Source organism: Natator depressus, chromosome 11, assembly GCF_965152275.1.
Source record: "Natator depressus isolate rNatDep1 chromosome 11, rNatDep2.hap1, whole genome shotgun sequence".
NCBI lineage: Eukaryota > Metazoa > Chordata > Testudines > Cheloniidae > Natator > Natator depressus.
The window spans coordinates 60,355,110-60,383,080 of NC_134244.1; the positions used below are offsets into that span (position 1 = coordinate 60,355,110).

The 27,971-nt window shown below is 37.6% G+C and overlaps 1 protein-coding gene across 5 annotated transcripts in view; it reads right to left on the reverse strand.

Moving 5' to 3' along the window:
* RAPH1 (Ras association (RalGDS/AF-6) and pleckstrin homology domains 1) overlaps nucleotides 1–27,971 on the reverse strand; it is a 536,692-nt gene that overhangs the window by 87,544 nt on the left and 421,177 nt on the right. The window lies entirely within an intron of this gene.

Sequence of the window (27,971 nt, forward strand, 5' to 3'; positions counted from 1 at the left end):
ATTAAGTAAATGTAGTTTCTGTTTTTACTCTCACAAGGCTGAAACAAAGACATATTAGTATACAATAGAATCCGCTCAGTAAACATGCTTAGATTGGAACCCCATGTAAAATGAACTGGAGTAAATGTTCCGTCTCACTCCAGTGTATTTTAGTTGCCTTTTCCTCCTCTTAAGACTGACATTTCTTGCTACCATATTCTGGTTCAAAATGTTACAACTGTAATCAACCCTGCATTTCAAAGGAACCATTACTATTTATTTGTTAACCATTAAGGTGCTTGGATTTGTAACAGACACGGCCAGATTAGCAGCTATGCCAGTTTACACCAGCTGAGCACCTGGCATATAATAGTAATGAAAGTTCCCTCCTCAAACAGTTTACAGTGTAAAAAACAAATAAAGAGAACACAGAACTCACTGAGAAACCCAGCAGGCAGGAATAACTTGGGGGTTAATTTTTTTTTTTTATTATTGTTATTCTTAACTTGCTTCTTTTGGGCACTGCAAAGCAAATGAGTATTTAGGAAAGATGCAAATCAAGAAAGCATGGTCGCACAAAGTGTATCAGAGGCAGAATGGACAAAGGCAAAGACGGAAGCAGGATATGAAATCATCAGCTCTATTCTTCTCTGCTGAAAATGAGCAAAGGATGCAGTAGCATGAAGAAATTCCAGGATCTGGTCTTGCCTCCTGATAAAAGTGAAGATATGAACTTCCAGAGTGCTCCGTTCACAGCGGTCTCTGCTACTCTTGGTCATGAATGGAGGTTTGAAAACAATCCCTTTTGAAGAGGAGGGGAGCTTTTCCCAAGTAGGTTCTCTTCTGTTATTTATAGTGACTTTTTGTATGTAAAAATCACATCTCTTTTTTGCCATGTCCTTACACTGCTTCCTGCCATATCCATGCACATGACTGCCTGATCACTGCACTCCAGCAAGTCACGTGAAGATCATTCATGCTCATGCAGGTGGCAAGGCAGGAGATACTTCATATTTTGACAGGTTTCAGAGTAGCAGCCGTGTTAGACCCACTTGATCACTGTATCTCCAGACTGGCCAACTTGAGTGTGGAATCAATTATGGCAGTGCCATAAAGTCCAGGGTTGATCTGCATCAGGTGGTAGGTGCTTGACTGGTAGGAGTCGGGTGCACAGGCCATTCTCTACTCTTGTTTTCCGTAACTGAACCCTTGTTTATTTGGGTGAAATGTCAGCGGTTTAATGGAGGCAAGAAAACTTTGGTGTGATTTCAGTTGATTCAGCATTGATGTTATATCATATAGCGATGTCCTGAATCTGTGCAACGCTTTGTGTGTGCTACTGTACTAGCAACTTCATAAACACTTTTTTTAAAAATGAAAAGGAAGCAGGTCAAAGCAATAATTTTTAAGTGTGGGTCCTGGAAGTTAGGCTCCTAATTCCATATTTAGGCAACTGAAAACGATAGACCACTTCTATTTAGATGCACAGAGCAACTCCATCTGCTACTACATCAGTGGGAGCTCATCATATTTGAAAATCAGGCCACTTATCAAAGATTCTAAATATGTATTTAGAAACCTAACTTTAGGTACCCAGATTTGAATAATTTTGGCCTTCATCAGCTGCTTAGCCATGGCAGCAGTTTACAAGCACAAAGCTCCCCATAATACACACAGGTGGTGACAATCCCTGAACATATATCGAAAGTGTTCTGTCTCTACTCATTACATCACAAAAACAAAATATTGAAAAGGATTTCTATAACTGGGTTTGAAATTAAAAGTGAGTCAACATAACACTGTTGTGTCCGACCATTTGAATGATACCAGCACCTACCACTTAGAAAGTATAGTTACGCAACCCAAGAACGCGGATAGGACCACTATAGTTTTCATCCTTATGATGAGAGGAGACAAAAGCAAGGGTTTTTTTTTATTAATATATTTAAGAACTCATTCTTCTAAAGTTACATTGTCCCTGCCATTTACAAGATCAGTACAAAGCACCCAAAAAACTAGAGAGCTAACACGAAGTCCATAGTGACGTCTAACATGCCACATTACATTCTTTCATGCTAACCCTTGAACACGTGTTCATTGCCAGCAACAGACTTTGCACTAAAAGAATTCAACTCTCTAGTCCAAGGAATTCAGCTGACCACAGATATGCAACATCACTCAATCCACCGGAAATGCAGTCTCACTGCATCACAAATAGCTGACTCTACACATCTGTAAACAGAAATGCTGCTTAAATGAGCCACAGAGAATGCCAGCAATACATCCTGTCAGATATTGGAATCTCTCCAGATTACTTCAGCAATGTTATAATTCACTATATGCTCACTGCACGAAGAAACAAAAGAAAATCTCTCCCTGAAAGAGACAGTTACAGCTGTAAGATTTCATTCCCAATCTCTTTTATGCAAGAATCAATGGCATTATGGTGACCATCCAACAGGAAGGAAGGTTTAACCTTCCATATACCAAAGGTTAACTATTCATCCATAAATACTCCACCTCTGGGCATCTCACTCACCTCAATATACTAGCATGGTTCAACTGGTCTTGTGAGACAAACATATAATTCTAACTTTTACAAGAAGCATCCATCTATAGATAGATTGTTTTACATTAAACCACTGCAGCTATATATTTGATCTGACAACTGTGAAAAGAACAATAAGTCTATTCAAAAAAGGCCAAAGCTCTGAAATGCAATAGAAACCTATTTATCTAACATCTGATTTAGTGGTTCATAAATAATTTAGTAAGTAGCTTTAGCATCCAAAACTATTTACTAATTTTCTGTGGCTCTCCTTTCCCCAAAACACCCAAGACCTCCACTAGTAAATCCTGCATTCATTCCAAAATGCAAAATTAAAAAGAGTGTTAAAATTTTCAGGAGGAAAAGACAAGCAGCACAGGTGATGAACTGAGAATAGAGCATACAATGGAGAGGAACAGATCAGGCCTGAAGAAGCCCAACAAACACTCTGAGGAGTTTGGTGGGGAGGAGAGAGAGGCATAAAACTGGAGAAAAAGGGATTCTCTCCCAAAGAAGTGAAAAAAAGAAATAGATAATAATAATAATAACAACAACAGTAATATTTATTATTATTATTAAGGATGTGCTGTATGGTTTGATTTGGCCAAATCTTGAAATATGTTGAAATTTGCAACATAAATTAACTAAAGTACTGGTTACTGTTTAGTTCAAAATAGCATACATTTTAATTTTGTTACAAAATTCTAAAATGCTAACTTTTAGCAAAACAAAGTCATGGATTGAAATGTTACAAATACTGAAGATAGACAACTAATAAGATGTAGGGCTACTACATCTACGATTAATCAAACATAAGCAACCTGGGGAACATATTTGCAGTGCTTCTGTAGCTGTGTTGGTGAAAGGGACAAAGCTTTTGAAGAAGAGCTCTGTGCAAGCTTGAAAGTTTCTCTCTTTCACCAACAAAAACATTTAAACAAGAACTTTTTCCTCCAGTTTGTTTTAATAATCTTAGGTGTTTAATTGGAATAAAAGTAGGTTAACAAATAGGACAAAACTGTTACTTAAACTGAGAGTGTATCTTTAACAGTGCTATTATATTTCAGCATTAACACGTTTCTATTCCTATTAAGTTTGGTAAATACCTTAAAAAACACAAATAAAATAAGATTCAATTTGGAGGCTAAGGTATTTGGTGCCTTTTATATGGGTATGTAACAACTCTACACACAAAAAAAACCCAAGAACAAAAAAAACAAAACAAAACACCACACCTTGGGAAATCTGACTGAAGTAGGGTGATCAAATACATGGAAATGATGAAATAATGCAGGCAGTATTTAACATTTGCAGAGGTTTTACATGGCTAGCCTCTTCCTCCCTTAAACTTCTTTTGCCACCCACTATACTGTAACAAACTGTATTTTGCAACTAATTTATTCAACAGCATTTTTCATAGTTATTCTTCCAGTAGAAGTGAGTATCTAGTAATTATTACTGCATGTTTATGAAGACCTGATCTTCATAAGAAAAGAAAAGAAATAGTATCGCCCAGGCTGCAAACTGCTCCTCTAATTATTTTAACCTGGCATCAGACACTTTGCCCTAATTCTATTTACTCAGTAGATAACATTTAGCAGCCCAAGGAAAGCTTTTACAAGCACAGCACTGTTTTACATCAGGAAGCCTGGTACTAAAATTCTGTGCTGTCTGCCAGCTCCTTTGCAGCCCCACCCAAGCTATCCTAACATCAGCTGTATTTCCTATAAGTCCGTGTCTGTTCTCAAAAAGCACAGTAAGATGATCAAATGTCTCTCGTCTCATTTAGATTTAAACTCACTCACTAACTGGCCCTGGAAGGTGAATTTTCTTAGCACAAATCCCATTGCTTATAACGGACACTCCTGAGTGACAGGTTTTGCTGACATGAGTGCTAGTGTAGACATGGCTCAAGTCTACTCATATAGAGTACAATGCAGGATCAAGGTCTTGGACTCAACTTGCCATATTGTGTACAGCAAGTCAGAATTTACCTGCTTCTGGGAACCAGAAAAATTTTGGCCAGAAATGATTAGTGATTCTGGGTATCTCCATTTGTGGGAGTCATGACGCATGTTAAAGGGTCCCGACTCTCCAAAATTGTTGAGCAGCTGCCCTCCAAAAAAAAAAAAAAAAAAAAAAAATCAGGATTCTTTAAGATGTCTCAGGCTTTGTACCCAAACATTGAAGCAATAAAAATCACTAGACACTTTTGAAAATTTTGACCCTTGAAATCTAACTTTTCATAACAGTTGATTATTTTAGTTCCTTTCCACTTTTAGATTAGAACAGAGCTGATAATTTATCATAATAGTGTCTTTAGAAGCGTGATATTCCATTTTTCTAGATTCTCCTTAAGAACCAGTTTCATGGCAAGGGAATATTTCTTCTTTTCCTAAAATATATTATAATGTCAAGTTTTAGCTTTTTTGGGAAGGTAAGTTACTAGGGTTCATCAAAATTCAAAACAATAGCTCACATCACATTTTTTAGTTTTTTCAAATTCAATTCTCATTTCTAGGTTTTCTAGAACACATATTGGATAGGATTCCTCTAAACTAGCAAAACTATTGTGTTGATGAAATGGCGTGAGGATTGGGAATATCAGTTTCTCTTCCCACTAATGTTATAGGTTTTCTATATGAAAGAAAAATAAAAGCAAAATTCTACAGAAAACAAGATTTAAAACAGGAATGATATACTGAGACTGACCAGAATCAGTAAATATTTGATATGCAGCTTTTTATATTTGCTTGTATTTACAGACCCCACTACACTAGAAAGACTACTATGTTGTAGGATTGTGTTGGAAAAAGATCCACCTTCTTCCCTAAATAAACTGGCTACGAAATTTGTTTTCAGACTAACTTCAAACAGTTGAGTTTGTTCAGTTTTCAATGCATATAAAAATAGGAGTTTGTTATTCTGTTATATTACTTTATGGAAAAGTAATTAGCTCCTCCTCAGCAGTAGCATTTTGCAATCATTTAAATTTTCAGTTACACAATTAAATACTCTTAAATTAGTAAAAACTCATCCACCATTCAGGAAAAGTATTTAATGCTGTCATGTTTGTTTTTAAGCAAAGCATCATAGCTTTTAACCTATCAAGGCTATCAAGTCTTCCATCATACAGTTACCACTGGTGACAGAATTGAAAACAACCCTGCAATATGTTCAAAAGGCAGAAGGCCCATGATTAGCCACAAGTGGAATGTTTTGGGTTTTTTTTTTTGTTTTTTTTTTAAAAACAATCCACATGCTATTGTAATAAGCACTATAAAAATGGTTATACCTCAGTGCCTACAAACAAGAGAAATAGTATTATCAACTAAGTACTGACAGACAAGCCACCCTTTGGCCAGCTATCATCTGTTAAATCTACATTAAAAAAAAACAAAAAACTGATTGGTACTACTTGGCCTTTTCTGGTTAAATGCCTGTTACTGCAGACTTCTCTCTATTAAAAAGACATTTAAAAAAATCAAAGAATTAAGAAAGATACTAGGGTAAAGTAACATTCATGTTGCATAAAGTACTCAAAAGTCATAAATTTGACTAAGCAACCTCTTATTTAAATCCAGCCCTTTGAGCATACATATTCTGGCTGACATTTTCAAGGGAGCCTAAAAGAATTGAGTGCCTAACTCCATTGGGTTGCTTAACCATCATCTTTGAATTTGTGCTCATACCTTTTTAGATATGCCAGTGTACCTAAGGTTGTGGAGACAAGTGGATTTTCTCTTGTATACAATCACATCATTAACCATTGCTTCAATATATACTACACACACAGAAGGCACAAGTAAGGTAGCAGTTCAGCTCTAACTTTCTCGTTCCCTGATTAATACACAACGCAGTGTTAAAGTTGTGCATGTAACAGGTTTTTGCTTGGTTTGTCCTGGGTTCCTTCCCCCCTCCACATTTAATATCAATATATACAGACAAATAAAATGGAATGTTTTCAGGCAATTAGTATCCAAAAACCTTGATCAATCTCCAAGGAAACTTAAATTTATCTCTATTCACAATATCAGTACATCATTGAGAAACTAGACTCTGCAGTAGTTTATCCAAAAGCTGCATCTGAATTCTCACTTTGAATTCCCAAGAGTGGACTAGGTTTCTGAATGACTTCAGGCTGTAAAATTGTGGCTAATAAATCAGACAGCAGATGAAAGCTGAGCCAACATTAAATTTGCTCTATGGAAAGCAATCCAGGGCCTGAACAAAAGTAATTCAAAGTTCTAGCAACTGATCAAAATTAATTTCAGTACATTTTAATATGTACTTTATTCTTCTTAAATATTGAGCGCCAACATCACAGGGTCCAAATAAATTCCAACACACTGGACTCTGATGACATTCATAACCCATCTAACTTTTCCACACTACATTTTTTTTTCTTATAATTTGATGTTACTGGCTTCAAGAATTACAATACATTCAGCGGTTCTATCTTTAAAAGCTGGAGGGATAACAACTCTGCTTGAATATTTATGAGCAGAAACCTGGAAATTTACATCAAAAAAATTTAAAAAAAAACATTAATTTTTCTTGACAAGACTGAAAGAAGGGTAGCTAGACAACAGCCTTAGGAATCTTTTCCAAATGAATCTTTTCACCAGATTTCTACTTAATTTAAAGCATACTAGAAAACAGTACCCCTTTCAATATATTATCCGAAACAGTGTTAGAAGCATAGTTCAGATAAACTAATACTTTTTAGTTCTGTTACTTAATTTTAGATGCAGCAAACACAGAAATCCATAAATGTGGCCTGGTGTTTCCATATTACTTAGCCACAAATTTAGCTAGATAACATATATGGTACAAAATGTTTGTCAGTCACAAAATTCAAATTCAAGCCACCATATAAACAAGAATTATCCTTTTTATATTATTCCCCATAATAGTCTCCTGCAAATCCACTACTTTTAGACACAATTTTACAAAAGTTATGCCTCAGATTATAATTTTCCAGGCTTGTTCTCACCTCACCAGGTGAAAATTTAAGAAAAGTTTGATAAAAATCCGTTGGCTGTTTCAGTTATCCAAGTGTGAAAACCAAAAGGCTGTTGACAAATTGTCAATTATTTTTCTCCTTACGTTTTTTTATGGAATAATTAAAATATATCATTTTAATAGTTAAAATGCTACATTCATCAAGTCCACAAAGATAATGTCCATTGCCAAGTTTTAAAAAACAGATTAATAAAGGACTAAAGGTAACCTGTAACAATAGTACACCATTTTAAAACCACTTTTAGCATTAACCTAGATTAGAAAACTATAGTTCGTTAAGGCTACATTTGAAGATGTCTTGCAAAAGGAAGACAAACATTGGGCATATGCGATTTTTCATTTCTTTAGGATGTACAAAGAATACCTGATTATATTTTAATATCAAATTATGAAATCTGTTTCCAGCTATTTCTTACATTATAAAGTCAAATACTGTATTATCTAGCTTAGGCACCTATGACTGGAAGAACTATTGAAATGGTGGTACAAAGGAGGAATTAAATGAACTAGTAAGAGGATAAGATTTTTTCCATCTGAATAGTTAAAATCCTGGTTTGTTTTATAGATTCCTATATTCAAAATGTTAATTAGTCACTGAAGATTTAACATCATCACCACTTCAGATATGTTGTTAAGATGTCATCATAAACATCTCTTGTACTTTCTTTAATTCTCCAATAAAAGCTAGGGAATATCAGAGTTTACATTTTTGAGTTTTCTACGTTAACAGAAAAAACCTTCCCATCTGCACACAACACACATCTTCTCAAGCCTTTTTAATACAACAAAGCAGTAAAAAAGACCAACTTTTAAAAAATCTTTTGCGGGTCACATTTAAGTAATAATGTCATGCTTTATGTCAATATACAATCGTTTCAATACACGTTCATATGGTTCATGGTTTAATCCGGAGCATATTAAAATTCACACACTATATATTAATTTCATCTGGTGATCATTTAACATTTCATTTGACATTGAATTTCCTTTTTTAAAAAGTATCTAAAATGATGAAACATTATGGCTGACAAACCGAGTGCAAGAAAATCATGTAATTCAATTTGCAAATCCCATAACAGTGTGAACTGTAATTATGAGGAATGGAGGGGAAGACACTGCCTCATTCAGTACACAGGATGGATAATGATTAGGGAATGAAATCAGGGTTGTATAGTGAAGGAGGTGGTTTTCTGTAGGACTCCTGCCCCCATTTGTTGCAAGGTGTGTAATGAATGAGGCAGAGAACTTCGTCCTTTTCTCTTCCTGATCTTATGGTTAAGAATGTCACCCAGGAGAAGAGGATTCTCTCCCTATCCCTCCCACAGCGTTCCTAAATGACGCTGGGCAAATCACGTAACCCAACTATTCAAAGATGACCATTAACTGTGTGTTCCTTATTTTCCAGATGCCAAATAAGCACAATTGGGGTCAGATTTCCAAAAGTGCTGAGGACTCAACTGCAAATGAAGATGGCTGGAACTCTGCTTTAAACATGAAGTGCTATAAAAAATGCAAAATACCCTGAAAAAAATCATTCCCTTTATATCTCAATTTGGTCACTGAAAATTGAAATCTCTGTCTCAGCTTCTGATCAGTAAAACAGGAATACTACCATCTAAACTTATAGGGGGTATGGTGAATAAATTCATTAATATCTGAGAAGCATTCTGGTACTATGGGCACAGCACCACAAAAATGTCCGAGAGGCAATATATATGATTTTTGACTCAGTGCAGGGTTTGTACAGTGGGTTTTAAATAACTTGTGAGAGACATTGAATCAGGAGGATTGTGCGCTGAATGAGAGAGGGGTTCTGTGGAAAAAATCATATGTGATCATGCAATGAAAGACTGTAATAATGCACATATACAACGGGGCCAAATTAAGGTTGCACAGACAACTTAATTCAGCCGTTTCCTAACTTTTCAGTGCTTGACTTTGCAACCTTAAAAGAATTCTTTTAAAATAACAGTTTTTTGGGGATGTAATTTAAATATATTTGGAGAATTTGCCTCAAGACAAAGAAATTTACAAAGGTGATTGGAAAAAATTTGCTAGGATTATGTTGTATCTTATGTCAACCATTTGGGTGGCTCTCAGTTTAAAAAAAGCAAAGGCTTTGTTTTGCCAGGTAAAAAAAATATTTACAAAAGGCATGTCTGATTACAGAGATTTATTTCTTAACTGTTGCAGTGATTTTAAAATTCATCAAACTGTGTGGCTAGACGAATGTCCATTAATAGTAACCAGAAGCAAGGCAAGATTGACACTAGAGTGTGCCACAGCTCCTTAAAAATAGGGATAGTTAAGTTTTTAAAGAAGTTGTGAAATCATATTAACTGGGACAATCTGTCCCCAACTTTTAAATGCTTTTCTTTCTTCTTGTGTTTAAAACATGGCACCATTACTTTATTATTTAAAAAAAAATACATTTGACAAAGTATAAATTACAAAATTCTCATTGCTCGACACTTACAAAAATATCAAATCTCTCTGTAAATTTGGCTTAACCAATATATATTTCTACCTACCACTCAAGTCAATGAAATGCCATATCTTACTAAGAAACTGTTATTAAACTAGAAATGAGAAGACAGCCAACTATGAACAGATACTCCCTGATTAAATGCCTGCATAAATACTAATAACTTTTTATTAGTTCCAACAAATGCCTCAAAACGGAATTATCTGTGGTCAAGTTTGTCAAAATGCCCCCCCCCCCCGCCTCCACCTGCCTCAATGGATGGGGGAACTTGATGAGGCCAGCAGTGATGAAGGCGACACTCACTGTGGGACACCAGGTAGCTCCTCTCCACCAAGAGTCTCTGGCAGCAATTGGCCAGCTGGGGGAGAGGGATGCTGATTGGCCATCATTCTCCAGCTCCCAGGATTTAACCTGGACTGGGGCCCTTTGTAGCCTCTTTCAGCTCCATTCCAGCAGCTCCACCCTGCCCACCCTGAACTGGGAATAGGAACCCAGCCTGACAGATGCTATGGGTCTACTCAATCATCTGTTTGGGGGAATCAGGAAGGAAATTTTTTCTCCTGTGTGCCAACTGGAAGAGGACATGGGAGTTTCCGCCTTCCTGGCAGTATTTTCAAGCCACGGTGGGTCAAGAAGGAACACACTTAGTACCTAACTGAAGTACTTTGGGTTGAGTTAATTCGTTGCAACTTGAGGCTGGTTTCCAGTGTAGTTAAAAGGATAAAATGAACAGTTCCCAGAGACCTGGGATTTAGCGATGGGCCTTTGGCTTATGTGATGGGGAGACCTTGTGGCCTTCCCAGGCTGAGGTCAGATCTTGTGGCCCTTGCGGGTTGAGGTTCCCATCCCGACACACCCTCTGTCCTCCTCGGGGGCAGAGGGAGGGTGGGTGCTAGGACTCAGAGAGAGCTGAGTCCTGAGGGGTAAGCTGAGGAGAGCCTATCCCACATTATGGGTTATAGGTAAGGAGCCTGGTAACTGTCACACTGGAACCAATTAAATGCCTGATATTAGAGAGTATAGGGGATAGGTGAGTAGTGATCCCCTGAGCTAAAGTTTAATAAATGCTGTATCTTGCCACTTAATTCCATACATGTGTCTGTCCTCATTTCGTCACTGTGTCCACATCAAAGTTAGCGATTCTTGGTGTCCAGCTTGATACTTTAAAGGCACTGCTGAGCACACAACCCTCTGAAAGTCAATCAAGTTGGGCATCAAAAAAAGTCACTAAACACTTTTGAAAATCTGGAGTTGAAGCTTCTTCTAGTCACACAAAGATGCTTATGAATAACAACTTTTATGACTTATGACTTTTACAACTCCTGCAGTGCCTGCAACCCCCACTTATACTGAGTAGCTTGCAATTATATTGGCAGTATTATTGGGAAGCAAATAAGCATGGAACAAAATCAGGATGAAGAAGATGGGACACTACAACAAGAATAGAAAAGAGAAGGAATGACCTGTTGAGTGCCGGCCTAAGCCAATGCACATCTTGCACATATGCACAGTGTAACCTCATTTAGCTGAGCAATTTATAAGCTTAGGGCTATAATCATTATAAGCCTTACTATCCCTGTGGAAAGTCTGATTTTAAAGGCTCTTAACCTGGCCTACTTAAAACCATTTTCTACCAGGCTGCTCAAGGGTACTTTTCAGCAACGGCAAGATACTGTCACATTTTATCTTTTTAGTCTCATATGTTTTATACAAGATTGATTTTTTTTTAAATGGGGAAAGATTTTTGTTTTGTTTTAAACTCTCCTTTATAACCACCAACCTGTATTACTTTTTGTTCTAAACTTAAAAAGATCACCCTCAAAAAAAAAAAAAAAAAAAAAGCCACCCTGAAAAATTTCAGAAAGTTGTGAGCATTTGAAAACAGGGACTTGGAACGGAAAACATTGTGTGACCTCAATTATGATGTTTGCTGCCTCTGAGACTCCCATTATAATACTAAGTTAAAAAAAAAAGTCTAAACATAAAAGATATCTCAGCTGCTGACAGTTTTTCAAGTGACAAGGTTTTTAAAATCTTATCCCTGAATTCTGTTATATGCTTCCTGCTCTTCTTCTCCCCCAGTGTCTCACCAGGAAGGCTTCCCTTACCATCAACATCTGGTAACTAACATAGTTAAACTGGTCTTCCATATGAAACCCAATTGTACTCCAGCTCCAAAGGAAGCGTGGAAGAAGTATTAGATTAGAAACTTGACTTTAGTTCACCCCCCCCCCCTTTCCTTCTTATTACTGAGGACTTGAGCATTCAGTGTGAACTTTTACATTTTGTTCAAAGTTACAACACAGCTTTAAACTATAAATATAATTGCTAAATGTTGTCCCTTACAAAATTCTTAACAGGAGCTAAAAAACAGAACTGCCTGCACAGGATTTAATGGCTTAAAGCAGCTGGGAGATGGAGGATGAACATATTAGAGAATCTTTAAGCAAAGAAACCCCAAAAACAAAACAACCACCATGCATTTCAACATACTGCAAACTGATGCCTATCGCTCCCTTCAGTAGGTAGATAGTACTTTCTTGGTATGGTTATCAGCAGGTGTGACAGCCAGGCCCCCTTTCTAGCAGGCTACGTGCCCGTTCTTTCCTGCTGCATTAGGAGTGGCAATGGATGAAATCTTCTCTTTACACTTCTTACCTCTGTTGACCCATGCAACAAGCAGGATTTTATCTTTAAAAATAAGTATTCATGCGTTAAGGTTTACTAAGAGTGTTTTACAATTTCTTTTAAACAGGCTGGAGCTACAGTAAAATAGCAGTTTTAAAAGGTTAAAAGTTAAGTATGTATAGCCACACAAGATATCCAAACACACCTAACAGGATTCCTCACACTACCACTGAAATTAAATACATGTCTATGCACGCCTTTTAAGACAAACTGTCTTAATGCCTTTTCCTTTAGTAGTATGCAGTGTTGTAGCTCTGTTGGTCCCAGGATATTAGAGAGACAAGATGGGCGAGATAATATCCTTTATTGGACCAACTTTTGTTGGTGAGAGAGAAACAAGCTCTTGAGCTTTCTCAGAGCTCTTCTTCAGGTCTGGGAAATGTACTTAGTGCTACAGCTAAATACAAGGAGAAAAAGACAGTTTAGGGTAAATAGTTAACACATTTCCCTTTAGTTGTTAAAAACAGACATGATTTTTACTAAGGGTTCTTAAAAAAAAAATCATTGTTTACTTGAATATGTATCATTTTGAAAAATTAATTTCTGTAGCCACACAAATCCTGTAAATTATCTTTTGAACAAGCAACCTATTTCCTTAACGCTTTCTAAAACTGGGATGAAAGTAATCAGCTATATCTGGATATCTAAGGCAGAGTTTGTATAAACTTCTGAACCTCCACATAATTTCTATGTTAATAACCACAACTGGCAATTAAAGCTCAAACTGCTTATAAATATTTATCGCGCATTAGAGCACAGGTATGTATCCCCAAAATGCACTGAGTCAGATGGGAACAAAGACCGGTCTTGGATAAGTTACTGAAGGAGCATTCATAATAATGGAAGGATTGGAAATAGGCAACCAGAAGAAATTAATTACTTGTCCATATTTGTCTGGGGTGTGATGAAAAATAAGGCATACCTGAGTTTCAGGGTGGATAAAAACCAACAATTTAAAATATATCTATATTTTAAAAAATGGTTTTTTTTTTTTAATTTAAATCGCATTTTACCAAAGGTTTTTTCCTCAAAAAGGATATCTAAAGACAGTTTTAATTAAGATACATTATAGCTCAAAGATATCTCATCATGGAATACATATTTCAGAGCGGTAGCCGTGTTAGACTGTATCAGCAAAAAAAACCGAGGAGTACTTGTGGCACTTTAGAGATTAACAAATTTATTTGGGCATAAACTTTCGTGGACTAAAACCCACTTCACTGGATGCAAGCAGTGAAAAATACAGTAGGAAGATATATATACACACAGAGAACATGAAAAAATGGGTGTTGCCATACCAACTGTAACGAGACCAATTAATTAAGGTGGGCTATTGTCAGCAGGAGAAAAAAAAACTTTTGTAGAGATAATCAGGATGGCCCATTTCAAACAGTTGACAAGAAATGAAACAATATATTCATGTAATGTTTAAGAAAAGTTTTGTAAATGAGTTCCAATAGTTCATGGATTAGGGACCCAATTTTATGGGATTTAGGTTAATCTATTTACCCAACGGGACTCAGTGCTCAGGCTAGAAGATACCATCAGACACACTTAGTTTTGTGGTTTTCAAACTGTGGATTTGTCTCTCCAGAGATAACATGCTTGTTAACAGCAAAAATGTTTTAAAATAAATAAATAAATAAATAAATATATAGAGGTGAGAAATAACAGACCTCAACCCTATTGTCCCTCTGCATATTTGTGTACACAGAGTCAATCCCTTACCTCTCTCTGAAAGTGCAAAGTTTCAAAAAGTTCAATGAACAGAAGATTGTTAGGGACGGAATAGATCTGGACAAGGAGAAGAAATCTGGAGATAAACGTGAGAAGGGAGGGACAGGCAGTAGAAACAAAAGTGAAACTGTTTGAGCAGCATATTCCAGAAGTCTTGAGGTCTTTCTGAGTGTAGCCGTCATTGATTTGAGATCTACCATACCATTCTCTCACTAGAAGGGAAAACCTATCATGGCAGCAGGCTGTAAAAGAGACCCAGTTTGGGAATATTTTAATGAAGTTACTCTACCTGTGAGTAAAACAGGTATGCGTACAAAATGCAAACAGTGCAACAAAGAAATGCAAGGCCTGGCTGCCCGTCATGAAAAGCGTTCCTCCTCAGGAGGAAGCTGCATTGAAGATGATGAAAGGAACATGTCTGAACTTGCAGGATCTTCAGATTGGTAAACTTTTTTATTTCATACTTCTTTCTTAAGGACTGCCTGTCTTCCTTCTGCACTATTCTTGAATTCTCATGTTTGAGCAAAAAATAAAGTTGATACTCTATTGTACTGTCATTTTAGATGCAGTTGTGATAAAAAAAATAAATAGCTGAAATAGGCAGATCTTTCTTTTACAGTTTCACCTTTAAAGTAGTACGGAGTATCAGTGAATGCAATAAGTAATACTAAATGAGCAGTATGGTAATAATTAAATAACTTATTTTGTTTAGGAGAATCCATCCTCAATATACAGGATTCTGAAGACTATTCACCTTCAAGATCACCATCGTTTTCTATAGTTTCAGAGTTATCTGCCAATGATAGTGTTTCAGTCACATCGTGTATGTCACATAGTCACAGTATATCTATCACCTGTAGCAAAAACAAAAAAATCTCCATCATCCTGAAACAACCATAGATAAATTTGTGATAAGAACCAGCAGATTATAAAAAGAGGTAACTGATGAAAAAATTGCCCGGTTTGTTTATGCAACAAACTCTCCTTTCCGTATGACTGAGAACCCCCGCTTCATTAACATGGTTCAGTCATTAAGACCAGGATACAGTCCATTCAACAGAGCAGATGTTGCAGGAAAATTGCTGGATAAAGTGCATGAAAGAGAAATTGAGCAGCGTGCAAAAGGTCTAGAGGGTAAAATTGTTAACCTGAGTCTTGATCGGTGGAGCAATGTCCACAATGATCCTGTTGTATGTGCTTGTGTGGCAACAGAAGAAGGGAATGTCTTTCTTACAGAAACAATTGATACATCAGGAAATGCACACACAGCAGAATACTTACAAGAAGTAGCAGTAAAAGCTATAACAAACTGTGAAAAAAATTCAAATGTCTAGTACACAGCTTGGTCACAGACAATGCTGCAAATGTATCCAAGATAAGAAGAAATTTAGAAGAGAGTGAAGAGAGAACCAAACTAATAACATTCAGCTGCAGTGCTCATTTGATGCACCTCCTAGCCAAAGGCTTCAGTGTTCCAGAAATAAGGCTAATGTTGTTGAAATTGCAAAATACTTCCGTAACAACCACTTTGCAGCAGCTGCTTTGAAAAAAGTGGGAGGAACCAAGCTAACTGTCCCACAAAACATGCGATGGAACTCAGCAGTGGACTGTTTTGAGCACTATATCAAGAACTGGCCTAATCTGTTGACAGTTTGTGAACAAAATCGTGAAAAAATAGGTAGCACCGTCACAGCTAAAGTTCTCAACATTGGGCTTAAGAGAAATGTTGAACACATGCTGAATACCCTGAAGCCTATTTCTGTAGCCTTGAACAAAATGCAGGGAAACAGCTGTATTATTGCTGATGCTGTTGCAATTTGGAAGGAACTGAGTGAGATCTTAAAAAGAGAAATATGCAATGACAGAGATAAATTACAAGCATTAAAAAAAAAACACAAGTGAAACAAGCACTATCTCCAGCTCATTTTCTTGCAAATATTCTCAATACTCGGTACCAGGGTCAAACCTTATCTGCTGAAGAAGAAAAGGAGTACTTGTGGCACCTTAGAGACTAACCAATTTATTTGAGCATAAGCTTTCGTGAGCTACAGCTCACTTCATCGGATGCATACAGTAGCACCTGTAGCTCACGAAAGCTTATGCTCAAATAAATTGGTTAGTCTCTAAGGTGCCACAAGTACTCCTTTTCTTTTTGTGAATACAGACTAACATGGCTGTTACTCTGAAACCTACTAAAGAAGAGGAGTTGGCTATGACATGGACATCTAGCAATCATCCCTCCATAATGCCAACTATAATAAACTTCAGAGCTAAGGGTGAACCATTCAAGAAATATATGTTTGCTGATGTTTCAAAGAAAGTCACACCAGTGAACTGGTAGAAGTCACTTAAGCACTTGGATTCAGAGACTGTTGAAGTGATAATCTCACTTTTAACAGCAGTAGCGTCTTCTGCTGGTATAGAAAGAATATTTTCTTCCTTTGGATTAAATCATTCCAAATTGAGAAATCGTTTGGGACTGAAAAAGCAGGAAAGCTTGTTTTTCTTTTCCAGATTATGAACAAACAGGAAAATGAAGATGAAGCTGACTGAGTTAGCTGCGGAAGCCAATATTTTAAGTTTCTCATGTTGACCTGGCTGACAGTCGATTTAATTTTTTTTTTAATATTTAATTTAACGTTTTAAACAATTTTAACAAAAACCTGATTTTAAAAAACTTGAAAGTTTAACTAAATTCAAAAATTCATATGCGTGTTTCGTTAAAATAATATATGTTCGCTGTTGAAGAAAAAAATCCAGAATACAGAACGTTGTTGTTTTAGTTAAATAAAACAATTTAAATGTCTGTCTGGTGATGTTCTTCTCCAATACAGCACGGGAAGAAAATCCTCCAAATATTAATGATTAACCTGTTGAACTGGAGATAGTCTTGGGAGGTGAACTTACTTCATAAATATCTGCTTCAGTTACCTTTGCTAAATGAAATAACCAAACAATCATTCATTTTCTGATATAGCTGTAAAACTAATCTGAAAAGTTTTCAAAATAAATCCTTTAAAAATGTAGTGTGTACAGTCTAAAAATGAAACCTACATCTATCTGATGTAGCATATGTATTAAGGTTATAACAAACGAGAATGCACTTTTATGTAGAAATCCATGATTAAATGGAGTCTTCCTAACTAGTGATTTAAATCATGATTTAAAAATCAATTTGATTTAAATCAAATCCACCCTCCTGAGCTGATCTTGAAAAATGCCATTATAGGTAACTGAACTCTTGCGAAGCATTTTTTTTTGGGAAAACTAGATAACTTTACAATACCACCAAGTTTCAAACACTGCCAAACTTGTAACATCATAGGAATAACCCTTAGATCAATTTTTGAGACAAGGGACAATAGCTATCCCCCATTTCCACAGTCATAACTTTTGTAAAGAGTTGAGGTGTGATGGGGGATGCAACAAGATGCTAGCATGTATGGGAAACTCTAGGCGAGTATTCAGTAGAATGAACACACGCAAATAAGAACTTTCTGCTTGGTTGGTGGCTTTCAGAAAAAGGAGCAATGGTTATTCCTCACATGCATATCCAATATCACAGTTTTTAGACCTTATTTTGATTACTTCCAACAAATTGATCTCTCAATTTTTGAGCTAAGATTACCCAAGCACTTCCCAACTGTTGGGTCAGTTGTTGGGTTTAGCATGCAGGTCCTGGGTGGTGTTGGTGGCCTGTAATATACAGATCATCAGACTAGACGATGTGATGGTCCCTTCTGACCTTTAATTCTACGACAAAGTACATGAATATCCAAAAGTCTCTTTAGGAGGTGCTCACTAATACTATTTGGACATCAAGGTGGTGATCCATCATGGCTTAAGACCTTTATTTTATTTTATTTTTGAAAGCATGAAAACAAAGAGAATGACCAGAAGAACAAAAAGCAGCACACACTGAACTCTACAAATCAAGTTTCTGCTTACTACCAACTTTCCCCAGAAGTGTAATGAAAAGCTGGCTTATGCTCTCAAAAGTTGTCAGAGCCCCATACTGAAGTCAGCCTAAATGAACTGACCACGATTTTATCCAAGAAGATTTGAAAGGTCCCGCATCTCTGGAGACTATCTTTAGGAGACAAGAGGAGAAATTACATTAAAAAATTCTTGGAATTTCTGCTGAAAAGGGCTAACAATCACATCTGAAGGAGAAGGCAAACAGTAAAACCTTTATTCTCTTGATATCTTTCAATGCCTGATCTAGTGGCTTGCCAAACAAATGCTCTCTTGAAAAGGAAGAGATATATCATTCATTAATGTTCAATTTCCTGAACTAAAACGTCAGCCAGAGAAACCAACTGGATGTAAGGCTAATTGTCATAAAATTAGAGCATCTCAGACTGCATCATGTCACAGAGGATCTTTTATGAGATAACCTGTAGACTTCTTAAAGTGATTGCTTAGCTAGCGACTCTATGAAAGGAAGGCTTTCTCCAAATATAATTTTGCTTAAAAAAAATTCTGGCCAAGTAGAGAGTACAAATTCAGGTGTCCATTAAACCCAATTTCCCATAAATCCACTCCTCTCACCAGCTGTAGGAGTAGCCTTGCCACTTCTCTAAGCATGAGCTGGGGAAAGAGAATAAACTAGGACAGTATGTATAATCTTAAACCCATTTTAAAATGCAGTCTGTTTGTAATTCACAAGGTATGCTTTTTATTTAATTTTAAAAATTAGTACAACTTTCCCCAATATCTTCATTATGCAGTGTAAGAGCTTGTATCAGTGAAACACTGATACTGTTTTTCCTCTATCAAATAATGTTGACTTGTTGGACATATTTGTACTGTATCCAAACAAACTTGAGTAGAAACAGAATGTCGCATAGAAAAATTAATTAAAATATTTCAATTCAAGTAGAAATTAAAAACTTGATTCCAAAACAGTTTAAGAGAACTACTCAGTGTAAGTGGCAATATTTCTATAAATTAAAATTCTGCAAACCACTACGGAGCTATTTTTAAATTATTAGCAGGAAGGACAGACAGGATGCATATGCAGGGAGCACTTAATTATAATTTAAACAAAATACATCTTAATACAGCTGCAACCTTAGCAAAAGAGGGCATTTGATAGTTGTTTGAAAAGGCTTAAAGTGTCAAGCTGAGCACTGCTACTTAATTTATGAGTAAGTTTAGTGTTCCTGAAAGTGAAGTACTGGTTACACTGGACTATAGGCAACATCCATTTAATTTTACACATCCACCTTACAGCATTTGAAAATGGCACCAACACAACCATGTCACTCTGCCCTACACCTTTCTTCATAGCGGTAAACTATACTAGTCTAAGTGAGGCATTCAATAGCATCCTCTCCTCTCACATACAATCTAATGTCTCAATCATGACTTGCAACAACCCTGTTTATTCAGTCCTGAACTAGTCTTAGCATAGACTGCTTTTCATGCTGAATTACATCATACCTAGTCCGATTTTGCAAGGCTCACAGAGAATTATGGGAAAGCACTAGTTTATTTCCATTTGTAATCATTCATATCAACTCCAGGAGGTTAACATATGCATTTACCCTGAGAATAATGCACTTTCCACTCCTCTCCTTCATGCCACTCTGTTGACATTCATATGAGCTTCGGCGTGTTTCTGAACAGACCAAACACTTCTATCCTAATGTAACTTTTCAATGTTACAACTGACAATGTTTTAACAACACTTTACTACTAACAGCATATTTCATCTAAAGCAGTTTCTCTCAAATGTGGCCACCGTGGCCAGGGGTTTTTCCTGCAGCCACGACAGCCTCTTGGGCAGAGATGGGGGAAGGGGCAAAGCAGCGGCCCCTCCTTGCAGCATCCAGGGGCTCCAGCTCTGGGCTTCAGCCCAGGACCAGTCTTACTGGACACCATGGTCAAGCAGCAAGGAGTGGGGTGAGTCTGAGGTGCGAGGCCCTGGAAAGGAGCTCAGGACAATGGGGGGTGGGGCACGAGGGAGAGACCAGGGGAGTGGGTGGAGGCAACAGGAGACAGAGGGGATCTGTGGAGGACGGGGGGAGGCAGCAGGGCCAGTGGCACTGACATACAACTGTATTTTATTATTGAGTCTGAAAAAAACCCTACATAAATAAATTGCAATGCTTTGGATATGTATATGTTCATATTTATTTGTTTTTCCTAAAGGTACTTAAGTATTTTAGGAAAATTTGTCAGTGTGGCCACCAGGAAGAGTTCACTGTACATGGGCTTGTACACAGGAAGGGCATGTTCCAATTAGCTACTGCTTTAATGCTGACACTCATCATCCCTGGATAGCCTCGCCATGCAAAAGTGGTAGCACCATGAAACCAACAGTCTGCATTGACGACACAGTACCACTGTGATTTCAGATATTAACCAGATACCTGCTTATTAAAATCAATCATCTTACAGTGCTTATTTAAGCCCTCAGGTGTGAAACAGAGTGATATACATTAAAATCAAAGAGGAAATATGCAAACAAAATAGATAATATTTAAAGAGGTAAATTTTACAATAGAGGTATGCATGATGATCATAAAACCTTTATGAATTAATGGATGACATTTATGTTTCAGAGAAACATGTACGAAGAGTCACTATAATAAAACTCTTTTTTTGTCAAAGGAATCTCCATGGGAGCTTAAAATAATTATCTATGCCAATACTCACTTTTGAGATAAGTTTATGATACCAGAGACTGTCAATTTATACAATGTGGGTATTATACAATATGACTCGAGAAGTTGCCAAATTCCTTTCAACAAGAACCTAGTGTCAACCCTTGAGCCATGGCTTAAAAATGAAAGAGTAGTGTTTTAGCTGCTATAACAAATAATCAACATTCTTTAGAAGTTGCTCTATGTACCCAAATGGAAAACTCGATACAGCTCTATGCTAAACCCAAACTATTGCAGCCGGAAGTTGATTTGAGATTTCTGTGAAGAATTAAGATTACATTATTAACGGCAGCACTTCTACTGAACTAGAGCTAGTATATCTCTGGACAAAAAAAACACAAACACACACACACACCACACATTTCAAAGAACCACAAAATAAATGTTACATATATCTAGAATATATTTGTCCCTCATTCTTAGCATTTAATTAAAATGTGCTGACTCAGTTTTATAATTAGCTTTACAAAGAGAACATACGATAGACACCTATAATTTGAATATATTTCTTCCCTACTCCTAGAAACATAATCTTTTAGTCACGAAGTTCTCAAGCAGCAAGAGTGTAGAAAAAATAATTTAAAAAGCACCAGCTTTGAAGAAAGATTCAATAAATCACCATCTAGTCTTACCACTGAGCAATCAAGAAAACATAACTTTCCTTCAGAACTTCTTAACCAAAAGATCGTTTTCTCCTTCCTCTTAAACTATTCAAATAGTGACAAGCACATTATCTGCAGTTTGTTTTAGGTTTACTTCTACCAACATCTTCCCAACTCCTCCATTCTGTAAGTAATCACAGATATCACTGTATGGTTAAAAAGATGGATGAAGTTTTAAATAGGATTTGGGTCCAAGAGAAAATGGATAGCATAAGTACTTTTTAAAAGTTGCAATAGAAAAAGATTGAAAGGTTTGATTACTAAAAATGGTCTGTATAGTGCAAGTTAAGTCTTAGTAAGAAAATCAGGAGACTATTCCCACAAAACATGTAGAACTCTACCTAAGAAAGATCCACTGAGGAGCTGGAGGGGGCTAGCATGAGGGACAGCCAATGGGCTCAGTGAAAGAATAGCTCAGGGGGTGGGGGAGGGGTGTTGTTCTTTTTTAAAGAGACTTAACTAAATTGATTAAATTCACACCTTACACAGACCAGCCGAGACTGAGCCAACTGCTACTCATTTAGACCACTGACCTATTGCGAATGCACCCGTCAACCCAGCAGCCGCAGTAGGTGGTCCAGAGGGATCTCCTACCTCTTTACCAAATCTGCTAGGAGAGCCTGGAGGATGCACTGTGCAGAGCATGTATCACCAGAACCCTCCAACAGTACCCGAGGTGGAAAGAGAGAAGATGGGACACAGCCGCCATTGTGGGTGGAGTCCTGCACTAGCTGTATCCTGCCTTTCCTCTTGCCACTGCCTGAACAGAGTTAAAAGATTCAGAGCCTCACCAAACTCCCTTGCATAAGACCTTCATGATTCCTCCTCAGCAACCAATTGGGAGACTGCTAGCAGTCAGGGAAGACCACATGAAGAACAAGAGAGGAGCCATTCCATAGCCAGAGACTGCAGCATGACCTCCCTGCCACTACTGAGGCAAGAAGAGATTATAGAACAACCCCCTGCTACTGCTGATGCCAAGAAATGCCTCCCTACAAGTTGCTAAGGAAGATTCATAGGATTCCAAGGCCAGAAGGGACCATTATGATCATCTAGTCTGAGCTCCTGTATAACACAGGCCATAGAACTTGCCAAAAATAATTCCAAGAGCAGATCTTTTAAAAAAAAATGTCCAATTAGGATTTAAAATGGTCAGTGATGGAAAAATCCACCATGACCGTTAGTAAAAACTGTTCCAGTGGTTAATTACTCTCACTGTCAAAAATGTACACCTTATTTCCAGTCTGAATTTGTCTAGCCTCAGCTTTCAGCCATTGGATCATGTTATATCTTTCTTTGCTAGACTGAGGAGACCATTTTTCAATATTTGTTCCCCATGTTTGCACTTACAGACTGCAATCAAGTCACCCCTTGCCCTTCTCTTTGTTAATTTAAATAGAGGAGCTCTTTGAATTTATCACTATAAGGCTGATTTTCTAATCCTTTAATCACTCCCATGGCTCTTGTCTGAATCCTTACCAATTTATCAGCATCCTTCTTGAATTGTAGGCACCGGAACAGGACACAGTATTCACGCAACAGTTGCACCAATGCCAAATAAAAAAGGTAAAATAACCTTTCTACTCTTACTCGAGATTCTCTGTTTATGCATCCCAGGATTCCATTAGCTCTTTTGGCCACAGCATCACACTGGGAGCTCAGGTTTAGCTGATTATCCACCACAACTCCAAAATCTTTTTCAGAGTCACTACTTCCCGGGATAGAATCCCCCATATTGTAAATATTACTTACGTGCTTTGTTCCTAAATGTATACATTTGTATTTAACCATGTTAAAATGCATATGTTTGCTTGTGCCCAGTTTACCAAGTGATCAAGATTGCTTTGAATCAGTGACCAGTTCTCTTCATTATTTACCACTCCCCCAAGAGGAAGCATGGAGCAAGGGTGGGAAAGTATGAAATTGATGGAGCATGCGTGTGTTGGGGGATGGGGAATGAGAGCATATTTCACTCAGGGAATGTCCATATACCACTGATTGAGGCAGAAATTTTGAGTGAGCACCTTGTTAAACTTTTGGAAGCATGTCACTGAAAAAAAAACCTTCAAAAGTGCCTCAAAATGGATGAAGCTGACAAGGACAAAAACAAAAACCCTCTTGTATGAAGTAAACAAAACAGCTTTGAAATGTTCCATATTAATTTTGTTTATACATCCTCTTCACTTGAAGGAGGGACTAATTACCATAACTTTATTCAGTTATCGTATATGCTATGGCTATTACTATCACTTTGAGATAAAATAGTTTGAATGTATAAAAGCTGCTTGACAGCGACCTAAAATAATAACTAACTGAACACCGCTCTTCAGAATCAGTAATGAAGGAAACCTAATAAGACACAAAAATAAATTTTAAATATATAAGGACGTTCATTTTGTATACTCAATGCTCTCTGAAGATATGTTGCTGAAAAAGCACATTACTCCAGTTTCCAAGCAAATCCCAGTGGGGAGATCCGTTTTACACTGTACTCCCTGGACGAAGCACCTAAACCAAGTACCAGCCTCAAGTCATACAGGTTCCTTCTATGTCAGGGATTAGAACAGCGGGAGATCTACAGAAGTTGGCAAGTGACACACATGAAGAAATCTTATCAAGAAGACTTCAACTACAGTTATTAAGACCAAATCTAAGTCCTCTGACAAGCATTCAATTTTTTGGAGCATATGTGTTCCATCCCTGACAAGGGAAGGGAGTTAATTAGCTCCCATGGAAAGAGAAGTACATACCACACCACTGAGGAATTGTGCAAACAGTTTGTACAATTCCTCAGTGGTATGACATATTCTTTTCCTTCCACGGAGGAAGGAGGCTGACAGCTGGGCCTTATTAAGGAAATAGGCCTTTGAACCATGGGGTAGGTCATTGCTCCCAGGAGGAGAGCACTTTCTGGATCCCAGGCTGAGAGGATCCTGCCAACACAGCTCAGCACTGAAACACATGGAAAATGAGCAACTCTACTGTCTGGGGACATTAGTTCTCCAGAGAACACTACAACTAGTCAGTGATATTTCAGGGTAAGAGGATCCTTCTAGCGTTTAAAAATTACAGTGGTGTTGTTCCTTGGAATTTCAACACCAAAGTCAACTGAACCCCTGCGACCCCACTAAAATTGCACATTCTTGCACATAAAATGTTCTCAAATTTACCTTACAAAAGGAATTCTTGGCTACAGCCAGTCTAGACAGACTTTTTCATTTAAATGCTGTTCTATTAAGTGAATGAGCACTGGGCACAACTTCAAGCAGGTGTCTTGGGTATATACAGCTTTACATTTCAGCATGTTTGCTAGTTGAGTTTTGTCATTCAATGTTCGATTATAATTTCTGGCTCTTATCTCTAAATCTAGTGTTTTATTAAAGTCGCTATACGAAGGTCAACCTCTCAGACTTAACTGCCAGTGAGAAGACTCATATTAGGATTTTAAGCATATTTTTACCTTTGTGTTAACATTACATTTTATTAAAACAAGTTATCTGAAATACCACATATCAACTAAATCATATAAGAAACTAAGGAAATTTGTGGATCAATTTGTAGACATTCTGTAAAACTCCCTAGTGGCTAGGGTTGCCAACTGTCTAAATCGCACAAACCCAAACACCCTTGCCCTGACCCAAGATCCTGCCATGCCACGCCCCTCCCCTTGTCAGACACCCTGCCCCTCACTCACTCCATCCCCCTTCCTTCCATCGCTCCCTCTCCCACACCTTCACCAGACTGAGGCAGGGGGTTGGAGTGCAGGAGAGAATGAGGGGTGCAGGCTCTGGCCAGGCAGCGCTTACCTCAGGCAGCTCCCAGAAGCGATCAGCATGTCTGGCTCAGGGGCAGCCAGGCGGCGCTGCACAATGCCCCACCTGCAGGCACCACCCCCGCAACTCCCATTGGCCGCCGTTTCCGGCCAATGGGAGCTGCGGAGTCGGTGCTCAGGGTGGAGGCAGTGTGCAGAGATCCCCTGGCCGCCCCTGTGCTTAGGAACCAGAGGGACGTGCCTGTCACTTCCGGGAGCTGTGCGGAGCCAGGGAGCCTGCCTTAGTCCCGCTGACCGGACTTTGGCCTATTAAAATCTCCCAGATTGCCTTTAATAGTTACTAGGAGATTGAGGCCGATTTCAGGAGACCCCCAGCCAATGCGGGAGGGTTGGCAACCCTATGCGTGCTTCAATGACAGTTAGCATTAGGGCATATTGACAATAGACCTGCACTGGTGGAGTAAATGCTGAATCTCATTTCTGCATCAGTTGGCACAATGAGTTTATGGTGTATGGAGACAGACCTGAGACCTCATGGGATCCATCAACATGGGGACACATTTTCACATTCCAGGAGCCTTGACCTTCACAAATTCCTCCAGCTTGCAACCAGTTAAAATTCCCAATCCAGTAGAACCTCAGAGTTATGAACACCTCAGGAATGGAGGTTGTTTGTAACTCTGAACAAAACGTCATGGTTGTTCTTTCAAAAGTTTACAACTTAATACAGCTCTGAAACTTTACTATGCAGAATATAAAATGCTGCTTTTAACCGTCTTAATTTAAATGAAACAAGCACAGAAACAGTTTTCTTACCTTATCAAAGCTTTCCTTTTTTTTTTTTTTTTTTTTAAGTAGTTTACATTTAACACAGTACTGTATTGTACTGTATTTGGGTTTTTTTGTCTCCTGCCTGATTGCATACTTTCAGTTCCAAATGAGGTGTGTGGTTGACTGGTCAGTTCATAATTGGTGTTCATAACTCTAAGGTTCTGTGTAACAAGTCATTCTATTTGATCTAATCCAGGAGCCACGTATCTTCAAAGGTAAAAGATATACCCTGCCTTATTCTAATAGCTGACTAGCTCATAAAAGGAGCTTATAATTGTGTGTGGTCACGGGTATTATGTTTGAAACATGAACGGTTTATTTTTGATATAGAGATTTTGGGGGCTTTTCAACATTGTAAAAAAGCCAGAGCAATCTGGATGGATTCTTATTTTGTAATTATGTAGCAAAAGAAAATACTAAGAACTGGATAAAAAACTAAGCCATTGTTTGCATTAGTGGTAGGTGTGCCACAAGACTGTTTAAAACAATTAAGAAAACTATTTGTAGTCCTTTTCAAAATGAGTCATCTGGATATTATTTGTAACATTTTCCTGAAAACATAATTTAAATTTCTACAGCTATTTTCTTAGCATAATTTAATTATTGAATAGATTTGTTTGCTAACAACATTCTGAAGTTAGTAACAATTAAAAGAGGCCTTTCAAACTAGTATCAGACAAAAATCTCATTTTCCATTACTATTAGGAACACAAATCCACTTCTCCATGAAGCAAAAATAACTGTTCTCCAAAGTATCACAATGTATTGTGCTTAAACACACCTTATGAAATGTATGCCACCTTCATTTAAAACACACCATAAAATTAAAAGTATACACATTAAAAACAAGCTCTGAACTCAGAAAACATCTAATTTCAGCTCCTCAGTACACTTAAGAAAAGAGTACAAAATCATAGCAAGCACAGCAGTAATTATAACAGCTCTCTCAATAACTGAGAGCCTTAAAATTATAGTTTAACCATGGAAAAAAGTGTTTTGTTGGAGCACTGTTCTATTTTATTCATTTCTGTGCTGATGAGTAGTGAGAGACTGACATCCCTGGAGACTGACTTCTATTTATCTGCAGAACAGGTAAAGCACAGACAGCAGCAGTACAAGCTTACTCATATGCTCTCTCTTTGTGCTAGTTTTGGAGTAGCCACATCCAAGGATGTTTGTAATGTTCACCTCAATATACCTCAAAATATTTAGTACAAGTGAGTGAACTGTCTGTAGATGGGCAAATGAAGTTTGTGCAGAGGATGAAAACAAAGGAAGATAGTGGTGAATAGCTGTGCATGGAGGCTGAAGAAAACCTGCACAGCTTTTGGGTCATGGTATCTGGTAGAGAATCTGCATTGAGGAATATAATTGAACTAATTATTAGTCACTGCAGGAGGCGTGAATGTACTCTGGTGTGAGAGACCAGCTTTATGCAAGACAACAAAAATCTGAGGAGCATCATAATGAGATTAAGAGAAATTCTTTTGGGCTGTATTTCTAGCACAGTGTCCCTGACTTTCTCTTTTAACTTCCCATATTGACAGGCTGTTCTTCCCTTGTATGTGACTGT